Here is an 18,387-nt window from a genome sequence, read left to right on the forward strand (position 1 = left end):
TATGACACACGTTGTTTTAGATGTGATCACTTCGATCAGCTGCTCCATCTGACAGGAAGTTACACAATAAAAGTACTCCTTCCTGTTATTTACTTTAATGAAATCAACCAGTGTTATATTTATCTTGTAGGAGCCATGAATGAAGAGTCACTCCATCAATATCAAAACACATCTGTTACAAAACGGTCCTCTATAAGTTTTACTAGCATGAACTTCTCATTTGGTAACATCTGACTTTTAAAGCTGTTAACAGTTCGATTGTTCCTGTTCTGTGTTTCTCTTTTATCTGAGGATATTATCAACCAAAAGAGAGCTGAAGCTTTTCCTTTCTTGTCGTCTTTTTTCTAGCTCTGGGTGCTCTGATCATCATCTTCACTTCAACTGTTTATAATGTCTCAGTCTTTTTTAATATTTATATTTATATTATATTTGTGAATTCTGTATTTAATGAACTCCCATTTTTAACAGTTGATCTTCAGAGTTGTGATTTAATATTTGGGCAGTAATAATTGTTTTTTATCATTAAATGTCCAATATTTATTTGAGTTTTTCTGTTTTTAGATGTAATATGCAAATAAATAAGAGTATGATGGGTTAGTGGAGCAGCAGATATATGAACCATGAGACGCATCTAGAAGCATATTTATCAAAACATTCATCTTGGACCAAATTAAAATCACAACCAACTATAATTATTATGATCATGTTATCGTAGCTGTTGATTAAAATTAGTTTCAAATCTAATCTGGCACACACACATATATACATGTGTGTGTGTGTGTGTGTGTGTGTGTGTGTGTGTATGTGTGTATATGTGTGTGTGTGTGTGTTTTTCTATCCTGGTGGGGACCACAACCTGACATATTACCAACCCTGTGGGGACCGACTCCTGGTTTCCATGGTAACGAGCATTGGAATCAATAGCAAACAGCCTCCTGATAGGCCCGGTCCCCACAAGGTTGGTTTTCCTGACTGTGTGTGAACCCCAGAGGTCACACACGGTACTGCAGTGTGGGGACCTTTTCCTGACAAAGTGTGTAAGTGTGTGTATTAGCATGTTAGCTTTGTATTAGCATATTAGCTTAGCGATTAGCCCCCTGGGTTTCAATCCAACACTGGCTAACAGTGATGTCAACTGTATGCTAATAGACGTTAGCATTACGGGTCCAAACAAGAGGGGGGGGCAACATTCAGGTTTCATGTTTATGTGAGTTTTTGATATTTCAAGTATTTTTTTGTTCAAACTGAATTATGATTAATTTAGGAGTTGAAATTACATCTATAGACCCTTTAGAAAGGACCCCAGTCAGGGTCCCCACCAGGTAGTAAAAACACGTATGTGTGTGTGTGTGTGAGTGTGTAGTTTGGTTGTTGTGAGCGTATCGCAGCGTCTTCCCGCTCTGCTCACATGTTCTGATCTGTTTTATGTGAGACTGTGTGTGAAGCAGCAGCCTCGTATGAAACGCTCTCATCTGTTAACATGGAACATGTTATTTCAATAAATATGATCAGTGATCTGCTTCTTACCTGTTTGTTGAAGGAGATGAACACGATCAGTCTTCACTGTTCCATCTGATCTGATTCAGTTTCACTTTGCAGAGTTCTGCTTCTCTGAAATCACATGACCAGAGAAAACGTTGAAGGTGGGAGGGTTTCCTGTTGAACAGAGAAGGTTTCCTGTTTGTGAGGCTGCAGACAAGCTTCACACTGCAACAGAAAACATTTAACCCTTACTGACCTCAGACTCACTTCTGCAGATGGTTTGAATCCACATGAATGAATGAATGAGAGGGTTAGAGTGGGTTAGGGTCAGTTAGGGTCAGTCAGGGTCAGTTAGGGTCAGTCAGGGTCAGTTAGGGTCAGTCAGGGTCAGTCAGGGTCAGTCAGGGTCAGTCAGGGTCACACGTGTCTCAACATCTGAGAGAAAGTTACAAACCAGATGATCGTCGTGTGTTTAAAGGATGAAGATAAACCTGAAGGTGAAGCAGCCAATCAGTGAGAGGGACAAGACAGACCCTCAACACCCCCCTGAACCAGACCCCCAGACCCTCAACACCCCCCTGAACCAGACCCCCAGACCCTCAACACCCCCTGAACCAGACCCCCAGTGCTAGTGTTGATTAGGGAAAAACCTATCTTTTCTGATATCTGACTGTGTTAAAGATCTGAAGGGTTGCTATTGTTGTGTTTACAGACACAGACAGGTAATTGAAACACTACACTATATGGCCAGTGAGGGCGCTATAACAGTGAGAGAGTGAACTGAGTGTGTACGTAGAAGAAGAAGTGTGTTCAGGAAGCATGCTGAGAGACGCACATGTAACCTGTGAATATGGCTGAGTAAAAGTTACTGAACAGCACGTCTGCCTCCTCCTCCTTTAAACCACCTACACCACAGCTATGTGATAATTAAGGGAACCCAAACCACCTTCCTTACCAAAATGTTCTGGACTTAGCTCCACTCCTTTCTAACTCCACCGTTACTGTTGGTGGTGATTTTAACTTAATATTAAATCAGCTTATGTGAGTTTTTGATATTTCAAGTATTTTTTTGTTCAAACTGAATTATGATGAATTTAGGAGTTGAAATTACATCTATAGACCCTTTAGAAAGGACCCCAGTCAGGGTCCCCACCAGGTAGTAAAAACACGTATGTGTGTGTGTGTGTGAGTGTGTAGTTTGGTTGATGTGAGCGTATTGCAGCGTCTTCCCGCTCTGCTCACATGTTCTGATCTGTTTTATGTGAGACTGTGTGTGAAGCAGCAGCCTCGTATGAAACGCTCTCATCTGTTAACATGGAACATGTTATTTCAATAAATATGATCAGTGATCTGCTTCTTACCTGTTTGTTGAAGAAGATGAACACGATCAGTCTTCACTGTTCCATCTGATCTGATTCAGTTTCACTTTGCAGAGTTCTGCTTCTCTGACATCACATGACCAGAGAAAACGTTGAAGGTGGTTAGGGTTTCCTGTTGAACAGAGAAGGTTTCCTGTTTGTGAGGCTGCAGACAAGCTTCACACTGCAACAGAAAACATTTAACCCTTACTGACCTCAGACTCACTTCTGCAGATGGTTTGAATCCACATGAATGAATGAATGAGAGGGTTAGAGTGGGTTAGGGTCAGTTAGGGTCAGTCAGGGTCAGTTAGGGTCAGTTAGGGTCAGTTAGGGTCAGTTAGGGTCAGTTAAGGTCAGTTAGGGTCAGTTAAGGTCAGTTAGGGTCAGTTAGGGTCAGTCAGGGTCACACGTGTCTCAACATCTGAGAGAAAGTTACAAACCAGATGATCGTCGTGTGTTTAAAGGATGAAGATAAACCTGAAGGTGAAGCAGCCAATCAGTGAGAGGGACAAGACAGACCCTCAACACCCCCCTGAACCAGACCCCCTGACCCTAACACACCCCAGTGCTAGTGTTGATTAGGGAAAAACTATCTTTTCTGATATCTGACTGTGTTAAAGATCTGAAGGGTCACTATGTGATAATTAAGGGAACCCAACCACCTTCCTTACCAAAATGTTTCTGGACTTGGCTCCACTCCTTTCTAACTCCACTGTTACTGTTGGTGGTGATTTTAACTTAATATTAAATCCACTTATTACAACTTTCCACATGGTACGGCACCCCCCTCCCCTCAGGCCAACACGCTCCATGCTCTATGTGAGGAGCTTGGCCTTATTGATGCTTGGAGGTGTACTCACCCCTCTGATAAACAATATACATGTTTCTCGGCTCCACATAAATGCCAAACCAGAATTGATTACTTTTATCTGCAAAAAACTGACTTGTGTTCAGTTTTGTCATGTGACATAACCAGTATAATTATCTCAGATCACTCTAGAGTAATTATGGACCTTAATCTTAAAACATCCTCAGTCTCATCACTGGAGACTTAATACCATTATTCTTAAAGATGAGGAATTTACTTCTTCTAACTTTTCTACTGAACTTAAAGCATTTCTGGAAATCAACATCTCATCAGCCAGTAATGCCTCTGTTTTATGGGAAACATGCAAAGCTTATGTGAGAGGGTTAATTATTTCATACTCTGCAACAAAGAAGTGCCAAAGACTGGAGAAACAAAAATCTTTAGAGAGTGAACTGATGGATAAAGAAAAAGCATATATTGCCTCTCCGTCACCACCATTGTGGCAAGAAATCACTACACTCAGATCAGCGCTGAACTGCCTTCTTACTGGCAGAGAAGAAAATGAAGTATACTAGACAGAGGTTTTATGAGCATGGAGATAAAGCAGGTAAATGTCTGGCATACTATGTTAAGAAGCGTGCAGAACCTAACACCATCGCAACTGTATCTGATGAAGAGGGCCACAAGGTGCACAAAGCTCCGGAGGGGGAGCAGCACGATCAATAACTATTAATAAAGTTTATTAATACATTTTATTAATAAACTTTATAAAGTTTATTAATAAACTTTATAAAGTTTATTAATAAACTTTATAAACTTTATTAATAAAGTTTATTAATAAAGTTTATTAATAAAGTTTATAAAGTTTATTAATAAAGTTTATTAATAAAGTTTATTAATAAAGTTTATTAATAAAGTTTAACTGCCCCTCTCTGCTTTTTGTGGTTGATGTTGTTCTGTTGGACTCTACAGGTGAAGTCCTCCAACAGGCTCTGGGACGGTTTACAGCTGAATGTGAAGCGGTTGGATGGGTGCAGCATCAGTTGGATGGGTACAGCATTAGGTGGATGGGTGAAGCATCAGGTTTATGGGTGCAGCATCAGGTGGATGGGTGCAGCATCAGGTTTATGGGTGCAGCACCAAACCGACGAGAAACTGAGTCCGACTGGAAACGCACGTGCTGCTCCTGCATTGGGAGCTGATATCATATTAAATCATACCTGCATTGGGAGCTGATATATTAAATCATACCTGCATTGGAGCTGATATCATATTAAATCATACCTGCATTGGGAGCTGATATCATATTAAATCATACCTGCATTGGGAGCTGATATATTAAATCATACCTGCATTGGGAGCTGATATATTAAATCATACCTGCATTGGGAGCTGATATTATATTAAATCATACCTGCATTGGGAGCTGATATCATATTAAATCATACCTGCATTGGGAGCTGATATCATATTAAATCATACCTGCATTGGGAGCTGATATTATATTAAATCATACCTGCATTGGGAGCTGATATCATATTAAATCATACCTGCATTGGGAGCTGATATCATATTAAATCATACCTGCATTGGGAGCTGATATCATATTAAATCATACCTGCATTGGGAGCTGATATTATATTAAATCATACCTGCATTGGGAGCTGATAACATATTAAATCATACCTGCATTGGGAGCTGATATCATATTAAATCATACCTGCTTTGGGAGCTGATATCATATTAAATCATACTTGCATTGGGAGCTGATATCATATTAAATCATACCTGCATTGGGAGCTGATATCATATTAAATCATACCTGCATTGGGAGCTGATATTATTTCATATGTTTCATATTTTCCAGCCTTGTTGTGTTTTCAGTGAGTCAGAGAAACAACGCTGCTGCCTCCTGCTGGTTAATCATCAACCTTTTTATTTCTAGATTAGTTTTCATACAAGAAATACAGATTATTAACTGACAACACATAAAATAAACCAACATGAATATGATCACATGAACAATTAAATCACTTCATAATAAAACATTAGATTAAAACAAGTTACAATGGAATATATGAAACGTATAAAATCACTTAAAATACAACGATAGATGGATAGATAGATGGATAGATAGATAGATAGATGGATAGATAGATAGATAGATAGATAGATGGATAGATAGATAGATAGATAGATAGATGTTGGTGTTTATGTCTTCTCTGTAAACTTTTTGAGTTCATTCTTCATCACCTCAGACTGATCAATGACTTTCTTACACTGATCAGCTGCTTGGAGGATGCTGTCTATGACCTGTTTATCTTCTTCAGGAGACGCAGTGACTCTGAAGATACTCACAAGGATCAGCAACAGATTACTCATGAAATTCATCACGTCTGTAATGATTTCCAGAGTCTCTTCACTCCTCTCTCTCAGGTCAGACACTCTTCTGAGGATCTCCTGAAACTCTTCCACATCTGACAGAAGGCCTTCACTCTGAGCTTCAGTTGATTTTTGTTCCAACTCTTCACATGTCGTCTTTATTTCTTCCAGCTCTTTCTTCAGCGGTTCAGCGATCTTCATGAATTTTGTTCCCAGTTCTTCGACTTTCTTTGCACTTCCATTCTGTATCAGTGTTTTTGTTACGTTCACAGCGACTACAGTTGCTACTGCTGCTGCTCCTGCTACTGCTGCTCCTCCTGCTACTGCTGCTCCTCCTGCTACTGCTGCTCCTCCTGCTACTGCTGCTCGTGCTACTGCTGCTCGTGCTACTACTGCTCCTCCTGCTGCTGCTGCTGCTTGTACTACTGCTGCTCCTCCTGCTGCTGCTGCTGCTTGTACTACTGCTGCTCCTCCTGCTGCTGCTGCTCCTCCTGCTACTGCTGCTCCTGCTACTGCTGCTCCTCCTGCTACTGCTGCTGCTCCTGCTACTGCTGCTCCTCCTGCTACTGCTGCTCCTCCTGCTACTAGTAAACTCAACCCTGCAGTGAACGGAGCTGCTAGAATGCCCACGAGTCCGATTCCTGCAGTAACAGCTCCAACTGTTCTCACTCGATCTCTTCCCATCTGCATCTCTTTTACTTCATCAGCGTTCTTCTTAAACTCTCCTTCAATCTCTTTTATCTCTTGTTCCTTCTTGTCAAACTCTGTTATGAAAGAAACAGCATGTTTAATAAGTTTGTTCATTAATTCAGACAAATCTGGTGGCAGTTCTCTACTGAATCTTCTCCTTTCTGCACTCGTCGCCATTTTCAGGAAGTTTGGTCCAGACTGAGCGCGTGCAGTAGTTTAGTCCAGACTGAGCGCGTGCAGTAGTTTGGTCCAGACTGAGCGTGTGCAGTAGTTTAGTCCAGACTGAGCGCGTGTTTATTAAAAAAGACTGAGACATTATAAACAGTTGAAGTGAACATGATGATCAGAGCACCCAGAGCTAGAAAAAAGACAACAAGAAAGAAAAAGCTTCAGATCTCTTTTGGTTGATAATATGGAAATCATAGAAAAAAGAATATCCTCACAAATCTTTCAGATCTATAACTCTATAACTTTACAGCTGTAAAGAAAGGAGAAAGGATTGTGACACTTTTCTAATAGATATTGCACAATATGTCCCTGAGGTAGACCACAACTCAATCAATCTTTATTTATAAAGCACCAAATCACAACCAAAGTCATCTCAAAGCTCTTTCACACAGAGCAGGTCTAAACCGTAGTCCTTCATTCAATTTAAAGAGAACTACTTGATCAGCTTCACTGTCTGTTTTATGTGAGGCTCTGAGACTGTGTGTGAAGCAGCAGCCTCGTATGAAACGCTCTCATCTGTTAACATGGAACCAAAATGAGGAACCAGAAGTGTTTTAAAGTAAACACTGCAGCTTCCTGTGAGGAGCAGAAGTCAGGACGTCTCAGTGATTTGCTTCTTACCTGTTTGTTGAAGAAGATGAACACGATCAGTCTTCACTGTTCATACCATCTGTTCTCAGAACTGATTTAGATTCACTTCTTTTCTCAGAGTTCTACTTCTCCGAAATCACATGATCAGAAAAGTCTATCAGTGAACCCGCACCAGTATGTCTTCCTGCATGCTGGAACTAGTTCGACAAGTTTTTGCTGATTGCTTGACTGTAAAAACAAACAGTTTGATACGAGGTCTGAGTTACATCAACGAGTCACAAACACATTAGTTTGATGTCGGGTGATAATTAGCTCAGTTGTGTCTCTACAGAGATTATATTGATTATTCTGACGTGTTTTCTATAAATGAGAGGAGCTGAAATGATGTCTAAACAAAATGTAATTTCACATTTAATGTTGAATAAAATAGAAATATGAAACTATATCGTCTGCACACTAAATAAACTGGGACTTTTCTATTCCCGGTGAAATATGGTTTATACGTGAACGTTGAATAAGTCACTTTTCAACCAATTTTCACCGGTTACCATGGATACACGTCTGTTAAACGACTTTTCACCGGTTACCATAGTTACACGTCTTTAAACCAAAACGTGCCCGCTGGGAAGGTGGGAGCGGTTAAATGACTATCATCCATCACATTAACAGTTAACGCTATTTAATGATTAGCAAACCACGCTATGCTAATGGCTAACGACGTCATCTCCTAACAGACTAATAATGACGTCATCTTTATTGTAACGTTACCTCTTTGTCTCTTCTTTCCTCCTCTTCTTTTCTTCTCTTCTCTTCCTCCTCTGGGCAGCAGACAGTTTACAGTCTAATTAGGCGGGGGGTGGTGGTGGGGGGTGGTGGGGGTGGGTGGGGGTCTTAGTAAAGCAACGTGTCATCATCATTATTATTATTCCTATTTAACAGACTTTACTATGCAGGTAAATGAATGTGGGCTTATTATCTTCATATTGAGACACCAAGTAGTTTTAACTACAGTGAAGTTACACTTTTTTCCTTTCCCCAATTGTGGTGCCCCCCAGATGGGCTGTGCCCCCCTAATGGACGGCTGTGCCCCCCTAATGGACGGCTGTGCCCCGGGCAGCCCAGCGTCTTCCCACTCGTCTCACATGAGGCTCAGTGTGAAGCCTCGTAGGAAGTCTCTCTGGTTCTTACCTGTTAGTTGCGACGATGAAGACGAGCAACCTTCACCGCTCCTCACTCCTTCTGATCTGATTCTGCTTCTCTGAAGTCACATGACTCTGCAACACAAAACAATTTAACCCCTTCTGACCTCACTCTCACTTCAGCAGATGGTTTAAATCCACATGAATGAATGAGTGGGTGGGTCAGGGTCAGTTAGGGTCAGTTAGGGTCAGGCTTCATGCTTAGGCTGCTGCCCCCGAGACCCGACCAGGATAAGAGGAAGAGGACGGTAACGGTATGGTACTCTAAAAGCATGGCGAAGGGAAGATCAAATATAACATCCATCTTTACCCCAATAATAAATAATCCTGCTTTCCCCCCAGGTTCCTCAGACCCCGGGTTTCAACAATGGTCTAACAAGAATATTAAATGTCTCAGTGACCTAACCCTAACCCTTATTGATCACCCTGAAATATCTGCTGTGGAGAAAAGTCTGTTTCAACAACAGTTGAAAGTGTCTCTGAGCTCATTTTACCACGTACAGTACTTAACGTTTTTACTAAATACACACAAATACACACTGAAAGATGGTTTATATATTTATACTGAATATATATTTATTTATTTATTTTCCTGAACTCTGATAAACTTTTTAATGAATGAGTCGTTAATGAGACGCTGCCTCTGATTGGACGATGTCTCACCTTGATGGAGTTGTCGACTCCATTAGTGACCAATAGCGGCTCTCCATGCAGGAAGGTTGCTGCGGCGACGGCCGTGCTGTGCGTGTGTGTCTGCTGACCAATCAGCTGCCGGCGCTCCAGATCAAATCAGATGTTGTGAATGATGATGCGACCGGTTGCCGTGCCGACGCCGACCACGTCCACTGCAGGACTCTGGGAAACAGGTTCGGATTATTCTCTGATCAACACGTTAAACCAGCTGATCACATGATCGGTTACTGACCTGCTGCAGAGCGGTGACTCCTGCCGACCAGCCGGGGAACGTGAACAAGAGTTTACTGCAGACACACGATCAATAACCACTGAACAATAATCAATCATCACTGGTGTAATGACTGATGCTAACATGCTAACATGCTAACCTGGTCTTGATGTTCCACAGCTGCAGTGCACCCTGGGAGCTTCCCAGCAGCACCTTGTTCAGGTAGGTGCTGGGATGCATCATGGCCGACAGGTCAAAGGTCGCTGGGTCAAAGTGCAGCTGGAGGTAGATGTCTGCAAAGCATGATGGGAAACAGAGTCCATCAGAAACTGATTAAATGTATTTTTCCATGTGGAGGCTGAGCAGCACGATCAATAACTAGAAATAAACTTTATTAATAAACTTTATTAATAAACTTTAATTGCCCCTCTCTGCTGTTTGTGGTTGATGTTGTTCTGTTGGACTCTACAGGTGAAGTCCTCCAACAGGCTCTGGGACGGCAACTGAATGTGAAGCAGTTGGATGGGTGCAACATCCATCAGGTGGATGGGTGGAGCATCAGTTGGATGGGTGCAGCATCAGGTGGATGGGTGCAGCATCAGGTGGATGGGTGCAGCATCAGGTGGATGGGTGCATCAGGTGGATGGGTGCAGCATCAGATGGTTGGATGCAGCACCAAACCGACGAGAAACTGAGTCCGACTGGAAACGCACATGCTGCTCCTGCATTGGGAGCTGATATCATATTATATTAAATCATACCTGCATTGGGAGCTGATATTATATTAAATCATACCTGCATTGGGAGATGATATATTAAATCATACCTGCATTGGGAGCTGATATCATATTAAATCATACCTGCATTGGGAGCTGATATTATTTCATATGTTTCATATTTTCCAGCCTTGTTGTGTTTTCAGTGAGTCAGAGAAACAACGCTGCTGCCTCCTGCTGGTTAATCATCAACCTTTTTATTTCTAGATTAGTTTTCATACAAGAAATACAGATTATTAACTGACAACACATAAAATAAACCAACATGAATATGATCACATGAACAATTAAATCACTTCATAATACGTATCTATAAGATAGATAGATAGATAGATAGTGTTTTGTCCCACATGCACGTAACTCAAGCAGCTAAACACCTTCCTCCTCCAAGCACTGGAGACTGAATGTCAGTTTATTGACAGACAGGAGGGTGAAACTGAAAAACAAGCACGATCACCATACAATGATAATTTTGTAAATAACAGACAATAAACTACGCTTGGCTATATTAACCGACAAAGCAGTTACTGTAAAGCTTGCAAAATAATGTGCTGCACAAATATGATAATATACAGAGTACTGTATGGACAACAAAACGTATTTATATAAACATGCATGTACCATAATACCAATTAAGACTAGCCTACTAGCTTACTGAAACATGCTAGCATGCTAGCATGCCAGCGTTAAGGCTGAAGCAGATTGTAGGGGGAGGGAGTGGGGGCCGGTGGGGGGGTGAGGTTGTAATGGTGGAGCGGGTCTGTGAGGTAGGTGGGGGCCCGGGGGGGGGGGGGGGGGTGTAGTGGGTGAGCAGGTCTGTGAGGTAGGTGGGGGCCGGGTGAGGGGGGGGAGTGTAGTGTGTGAGCAGGTCTGTGAGGTAGGTGGGGGCCGGGTGAGGGGGGGGGGGTAGTGTTGGAACGGGTCTGTGAGGTAGGTGGGGGCCGGGTGGGGGGGGGGGGTTGTAATGGTGGAGTGGGTCTGTGAGGTAGGTGGGGGCCGGGGGGGGGGGGGGGTGTGTAGTGGGTGAGCAGGAGGACGGTGTGAGATGGGGAGCCAGTGCAGTTTTGTTTGGCCAGCGTGTTTGGGGTGGGGGGGGGGGGGGGGTGTAATGGTGGAGCAGGTCTGTTAGGTAGGTGGGGGCCGGGTGAGGGGGGGGGGGGTGTAGTGGGTGAGCAGGTGGGCAGCAGGGTTCTGAATGTTTGGAGTTCATTGAGGAGTTGGGGGCCGGGTGAGGGGGGGGTGTAGTGGTGGAGCAGGTCTGTTAGGTAGGTGGGGGCCGGGTGAGGGGGGGGGGGGGGGGGGGTTTGGATGATGAGCCGTATAAGATGCTGTTGCAGTAATCTAGTCTGGATGTTATACAGTCCTGCTTATTATTGGCACCCGTGAAGCTTAAGTGCATAATGTGGAATATCTTCTGAAAAACATGAATCAAGTGAAACATGTTCTGTCTGTAGAGAACTCGTGTTTGATACGAGTGTTTGATAAACAACAATTTAAAACAATAAACAAAGGGAGGAGAAAATAGAAACACATAAAGCTTGCTGTGTCACTGGTATTGGCACCCTTTGCTGTAAACCAGTATGGAAACACACGATGACTCACCTGTGGTAAACTGTCTGTGCCCATGTGACATGAATTAGCCAATGAATGATGACTTCCATGTTTTAAAAAGCCATCTGTCATCCCCTGTTCCTTTGTCACAATGGTGAAGACAAAGGAACTGTGTGAGGACATCAGAAGTGTGATTATTAGCAAACACAAGACGTCCAAAGGGTATAAAGCCATCTCCAAAGACCTTGGTATCCCTGTTTCAACAGTGCGTAATGTTTTTAAGAAGTTTGCCAAGCATGGAAGGATCAAGAACCTCCCTGGACGTGGGGGGGGGGGGAACAATTGATGAGAGAAGTCTTTGAAGGTTGGTGTGAATGATGGAAAAAACTCTACGTCAAACATCCAAAGACCTGAAGACCAACCTGGAACAGTCTGGGGTCATGGTTTCAACAAGTACCATACGCTGCACACGAAACCAAACAGGGCTTTATGGGCGAAGGCCAAGGAAGACACCATTGCTGAAGAAAAGATATAAAAAGTGGACAGACGAAACAAAAATAGAGCTTTTTGGCAATGCACACCAACAGTATGTTTACAGACGGCGCAATGAAGCCTACAAGGAAAGGAACACCCTACCAACAGTTAAGCCTGGTGGAGGATCCATAATGCTGTGGGGCTGCTTTGCTGCATTTGGTACTGGAGGCCTTGACCATATCACAGGAATCATGAAATCAGAGAATTATCAAACATTTTAGAGTGAAATGTCCTACCCAGTGTGAGAAAGCTTGGTTTGAGGTGAAGATCATGGGTCCTCCAGCAAGACAAAGACCCAAAGCAAACATCCAAAAGCACGCAGGAATGGTTGAAAAGGAAAAAATTGACAGTTTTAAAATGGCCAGCAATGAGTCCTGATCTCAATCTGATTGAAAATCTTTGGTATGAGCTGAAATCTGCCATTGGAGAAAAGAAACCTGCAAACGTTCAAGAGCTTGAACAATTTGTAAAGGAAGAAGTGGGACTGGAGTAAATACCAGCTGAGGAGTGCAAGACGCTTATAGATGGCTACAAGAAACATTTGGAGGCTGTCATCACTGCCAAAGGGTGTGCAACCACACACTAAAAGATCCTGATAATATAAATTTGGTTTCCTTTTATTTCTGAAGCTATTATACAGGTTATGCAAAAAATGAAAGGGTGCCAATAATAGTGAGCAGGACTGTAAAAGCAGGAACCAGGGTTTCGGCAGCAGAGAAGGTGAGTGAGGGGCGGAGACGGGCGATGTTCTTGAGGTGAAAGAAGGCGGTCCTGGTGATGTGGTTAATGTGGTGGTCCGGGTGATGTTGTTAATGTGGCGGTCCTGGTGATGTGGTTAATGTGGCGGTCCTGGTGATGTGGTTAATGTGGTGGTCCTAGTGATGTGGTTAATGTGGCGGTCCTGGTGATGTGGTTAATATGGCGGTCCTGGTGATGTGGTTAATGTGGCGGTCCTGGTGATGTGGTTAATGTGGTGGTCCTGGTGATGTGGTTAATGTGGCGGTCCTGGTGATGTGGTTAATATGGTGGTCCTGGTGATGTGGTTAATGTGGCAATATGGTGGTCCTGGTGATGTGGTTATTGTGGCGGTCCTGGTGATGTGGTTAATATGGCGGTCCTGGTGATGTGGTTATTGTGGCGGTCCTAGTGATGTGGTTAATGTGGTGGTCCTGGTGATGTGGTTAATGTGGTGGTCCTGGTGATGTGGTTAATGTGGTGGTCCTGGTGATGTGGTTAATGTGGTGGTCCTAGTGATGTGGTTAATGTGGTGGTCCTGGTGATGTGGTTTATGTGGCGGTCCTAGTGATGTGGTTTATGTGGTGGTCCTAGTGATGTGGTTAATGTGGTGGTCCTGGTGATGTGGTTAATGTGGTGGTCCTGGTGATGTGGTTAATGTGGTGGTCCTGGTGATGTGGTTAATGTGGCGGTCCTGGTGATGTGGCGATCCTGGTGATGTAGTTAATGTGGGGGTCCTGGTGATGTGGCGGTCCTGGTGATGTGGTTAATGTGGTGGTCCTGGTGATGTGGTTAATGTGGTGGTCCTGGTGATGTGGTTAATGTGGTGGTCCTGGTGATGTGGTTAATGTGGTGGTCCTAGTGATGTGGTTAATGTGGTGGTCCTGGTGATGTGGTTAATGTGGCGGTCCTGGTGATGTGGTTAATGTGGTGGTCCTGGTGATGTGGTTAATGTGGTGGTCCTGGTGATGTGGTTAATGTGGCGGTCCTGGTGATGTGGTTAATGTGGCGGTCCTGGTGATGTGGTTAATGTGGTGGTCCTGGTGATGTGGTTAATATGGCGGTCCTGGTGATGTGGTTAATGTGGCGGTCCTGGTGATGTGGTTAATGTGGTGGTCCTGGTGATGTGGTTAATGTGGTGGTCCTGGTGATGTGGTTAATGTGGTGGTCCTGGTGATGTGGTTAATGTGGCGGTCCTGGTGATGTGGTTAATGTGGCGGTCCTGGTGATGTGGTTAATGTGGCGGTCCTGGTGATGTGGTTAATGTGCCGGTCCTGGTGATGTGGTTAATGTGGCGGTCCTGGTGATGTGGCGATCCTGGTGATGTAGTTAATGTGGGGGTCCTGGTGATGTGGCGGTCCTGGTGATGTGGTTAATGTGGCGGTCCTGGTGATGTGGCGGTCGAACTTGAGTTGGCTGTCAAAGAGGACTCCAAGGTTCCGGGTGTGAGGGGAGGAGGACAGAGTGGAGTTTTGGGTGGTTCTGGTTTGGGATGTGGGACCAATGATGATGATGTCTGATTTGTCACTGTTCAGTTGGAGATAGTTTCTTTGCATCCATTTTTTAATTTCAGTGAGACAGTTGCTGAGGGTGGAGTGGGTGGTGTTGGTGATGGCTTTGGTGGAGATGGATAGTTGGATGTCGTTGGCATATCAGTGAAACTGGAGACCGTGATGATGGATGATTTTGCCGAGGGGGAGCATGTAGAGGATGAAGAGGAGGGACCAAGCACGGATCCCCGAGGGACACCTTGTGACAGAGGAGCGGTGGTGCAGGTGTTAACGCTGATGAACTGGTGACGGTTGGTGAGGTGGGAGTGGATCCAGGTGAGTGCTGTGCCAGTGAGGTGGGAGTGGATCCAGGTGAGTGCTGTGCCAGTGAGGTGGGAGTGGATCCAGGTCAGTGCTGTGCCAGTGAGGTGGGAGTGGATCCAGGTGAGTGCTGTGTCAGTGAGGTGGGAGTGGATCCAGGTGAGTGCTGTGCCAGTGAGGTGGGAGTGGATCCAGGTCAGTGCTGTGCCAGTGAGGTGGGAGTGGATCCAGGTGAGTGCTATGCAAGTGAGGTGGGAGTGGATCCAGGTGAGTGCTGTGCCAGTGAGGTGGGAGTGGATCCAGGTGAGTGCTGTGCCAGTGAGGTGGGAGTGGATCCAGGTCAGTGCTGTGCCAGTGAGGTGGGAGTGGATCCAGGTGAGTGCTGTGTCAGTGAGGTGGGAGTGGATCCAGGTGAGTGCTGTGCCAGTGAGGTGGGAGTGGATCCAGGTGAGTGCTGTGCCAGTGAGGTGGGAGTGGATCCAGGTGAGTGCTGTGCCAGTGAGGTGGGAGTGGATCCAGGTGAGTGCTGTGCCAGTGAGGTGGGAGTGGATCCAGGTGAGTGCTGTGTCAGTGAGGTGGGAGTGGATCCAGGTGAGTGCTGTGGGCTGCAGATTTCAGTCGGGAGAGCAGGATGGAGTGGCTGATGGTATCAAAGGCTGCTGTGAGGTCAAAAAGGATGAGGAGAGGAGGAGGTTGTTAGATAGATAGATAGATGTTGGTGTTTATGTCTTCTCTGTAAACTTTTTGAGTTCATTCTTCATCACCTCAGACTGATCAGTGACTTTCTGACACTGATCAGCTGCTTGGAGCATGCTGTCTATGACCTGTTTATCTTCTTCAGGAGACGCAGTGACTCTGAAGATACTCACAAGGATCAGCAACAGATTACTCATGAAATTCATCACGTCTGTAATGATTTCCAGAGTCTCTCCACTCATCAGTTTCAGGATAGACACTTCTCTGAGGATCCTCTGAAACCATTCCACATCTGACAGAAGGCCTTCACTCTGAGCTTCAGTTGATTTTCGTTCCAACTCTTCACATGTCGCTTTTATTTCTTTCAGCTCTTTCTTCAGCGGTTCAGCGATCTTCATGAATTTTGTTCCCAGTTCTTCGACTTTCTTTGCACTTCCATTCTGTATCAGTGTTTTTGTTACGTTCACAGCGAGTACAGTTGCTGCTCCTCCTGTTGCTCCTAATACTCCTCCTCCTACTGCTGTTGCTGCTACTGCTAAACTCAACCCTGCAGTGAACGGAGCTGTTAGAATGCCCACAAGTCCGATTCCTGCAGTAACAGCTCCAGCTCTTCTCACATCATCTGTTCTCCTCTGCATCTTTCTTATGTCAGCAGCGTTCTTCTTAAACTCTCCTTCAATCTCTTTTATCTCTTGTTCCTTCTTGTCAAACTCGGTTATGAAAGAAACAGCATGTTTAATAAGTTTGATCATTAATTCAGACAAATCTGGTGGCAGATCTTTACTGAATTTTCTTAATCTTTCTGCACTCGTCGCCATTTTCAGGAAGTTTAGTCCTGACTGAGCGCGTGCAGTAGTTTAGAACAGACTGAGCGCGTGCAGTAGTTTAGTCCAGACTGAGCGCGTGCAGTAGTTTAGTCCAGACTGAGCGCGTGCAGTAGTTTAGTCCAGACTCAGCGCGTGCAGTAGTTTAGTCCAGACTGAGCGCGTGCAGTAGTTTAGTCCAGACTGAGCGCGTGCAGTAGTTTAGTCCAGACTGAGCGCGTGCAGTAGTTTAGTCCAGACTCAGCGCGTGCAGTAGTTTAGTCCAGACTGAGAGCGTGCAGTAGTTTAGTTCAGACTGAGCGCGTGCAGTAGTTTAGTCCAGACTGAGGGCGTGCAGTAGTTTAGTCCAGACTGAGCGCGTGCAGTAGTTTAGTCCAGACTGAGGGCGTGCAGTAGTTTAGTCCAGACTCAGCGCGTGCAGTAGTTTAGTCCAGACTGAGGGCGTGCAGTAGTTTAGTCCAGACTGAGCGCGTGCAGTAGTTTAGTCCAGACTGAGCGCGTGCAGTAGTTTGGTCCTGACTGAGCGCGTGCAGTAGTTTAGTCCAGACTGAGCGCGTGCAGTAGTTTAGTCCAGACTGAGCGCGTGCAGTAGTTTAGTCCAGACTGAGCGCGTGCAGTAGTTTAGTCCAGACTGAGCGCGTGCAGTAGTTTAGTCCAGACTGAGCGCGTGCAGTAGTTTAGTCCAGACTGATTCTGTGGAGAGAAGAAAACATAATTCAGTTCTCACATGGTGAAGCTTCATTCATGAATAATTATGACACAGCATCCCCATCTCAAAAATGTTCGCGGCCGACCTCTGACCCAACAAACGTAAAAGAGGCCAAATAATGCATTATCAGACCACTGTTTTTATTTTGATGAGCAATATGAAACATGCAGGAAGCTCCACAGTGCAGGGAGCACTAATGTTAAACCTACAGCAGTGTTTCCCCTAGAAATGTTTGTAGCAGTGGTGCTGTGTGTCGGTAACCTAGCAACACTGTGTGTCGGTAACCTAGCAACACTAGGGAGGCCTGGGGGTACGCTCCCCCGAAAGAACATTTAGAAAAATAATAGGGCTGCTCTGCTCTCCTGCTGCTGACTGTGAGATCTGAGCAGCTGGAAGCTGATAGTTCACTAACTAGAACTAGGGAGCGCACTGCAGCAAAGTTAATGATCCACACAGTCACATTATATCATTGATGACGCACAAAAGCCAAGGAAACCCATCACTTTCTGTGCGCGTGCATATGTGTGCACTGGCGCTTCATGCCAACCTCGGCAGGATGCAGCATACTCTAGTGCGCGCTGTTGCTCGCTCCAGATTTCGGGAGATTGTGCCTCATTTGTGGGCATCAACGAGCCGCTATCAATATGCTGGAGACTCACGGGACGTCCAGGAGAGTCTGCTTTTATCCTCCCCTACTTCAGTAGCTTATGAAGGGAGGAGCAGGTTGTGGTATGAAGGGAGGAGCAGGTTGTGTATGAAGGGAGGAGCAGGTTGTGGTATGAAGGGAGGAGCAGATTGTGTATGAATGGAGGAGCAGGTTGTGGTATGAAGGGAGGAGCAGATTGTGGTATGAAGGGAGGAGCAGGTTGTGTTATGATGGGAGGAGCAGGTTGTGTTATGATGGGAGGAGCAGGTTGTGGTATGAAGGGAGGAGCAGGTTGTGGTATGAAGGGAGGAGCAGGTTGTGGTATGAAGGGAGGAGCAGATTGTGGTATGAAGGGAGGAGCAGGTTGTGTTATGATGGGAGGAGCAGGTTGTGTTATGATGGGAGGAGCAGGTTGTGGTATGAAGGGAGGAGCAGGTTGTGGTATGAAGGGAGGAGCAGG

This window comes from Scomber japonicus, chromosome 19 (genome assembly GCF_027409825.1).
Source record: "Scomber japonicus isolate fScoJap1 chromosome 19, fScoJap1.pri, whole genome shotgun sequence".
Classification (NCBI taxonomy): domain Eukaryota; kingdom Metazoa; phylum Chordata; class Actinopteri; order Scombriformes; family Scombridae; genus Scomber; species Scomber japonicus.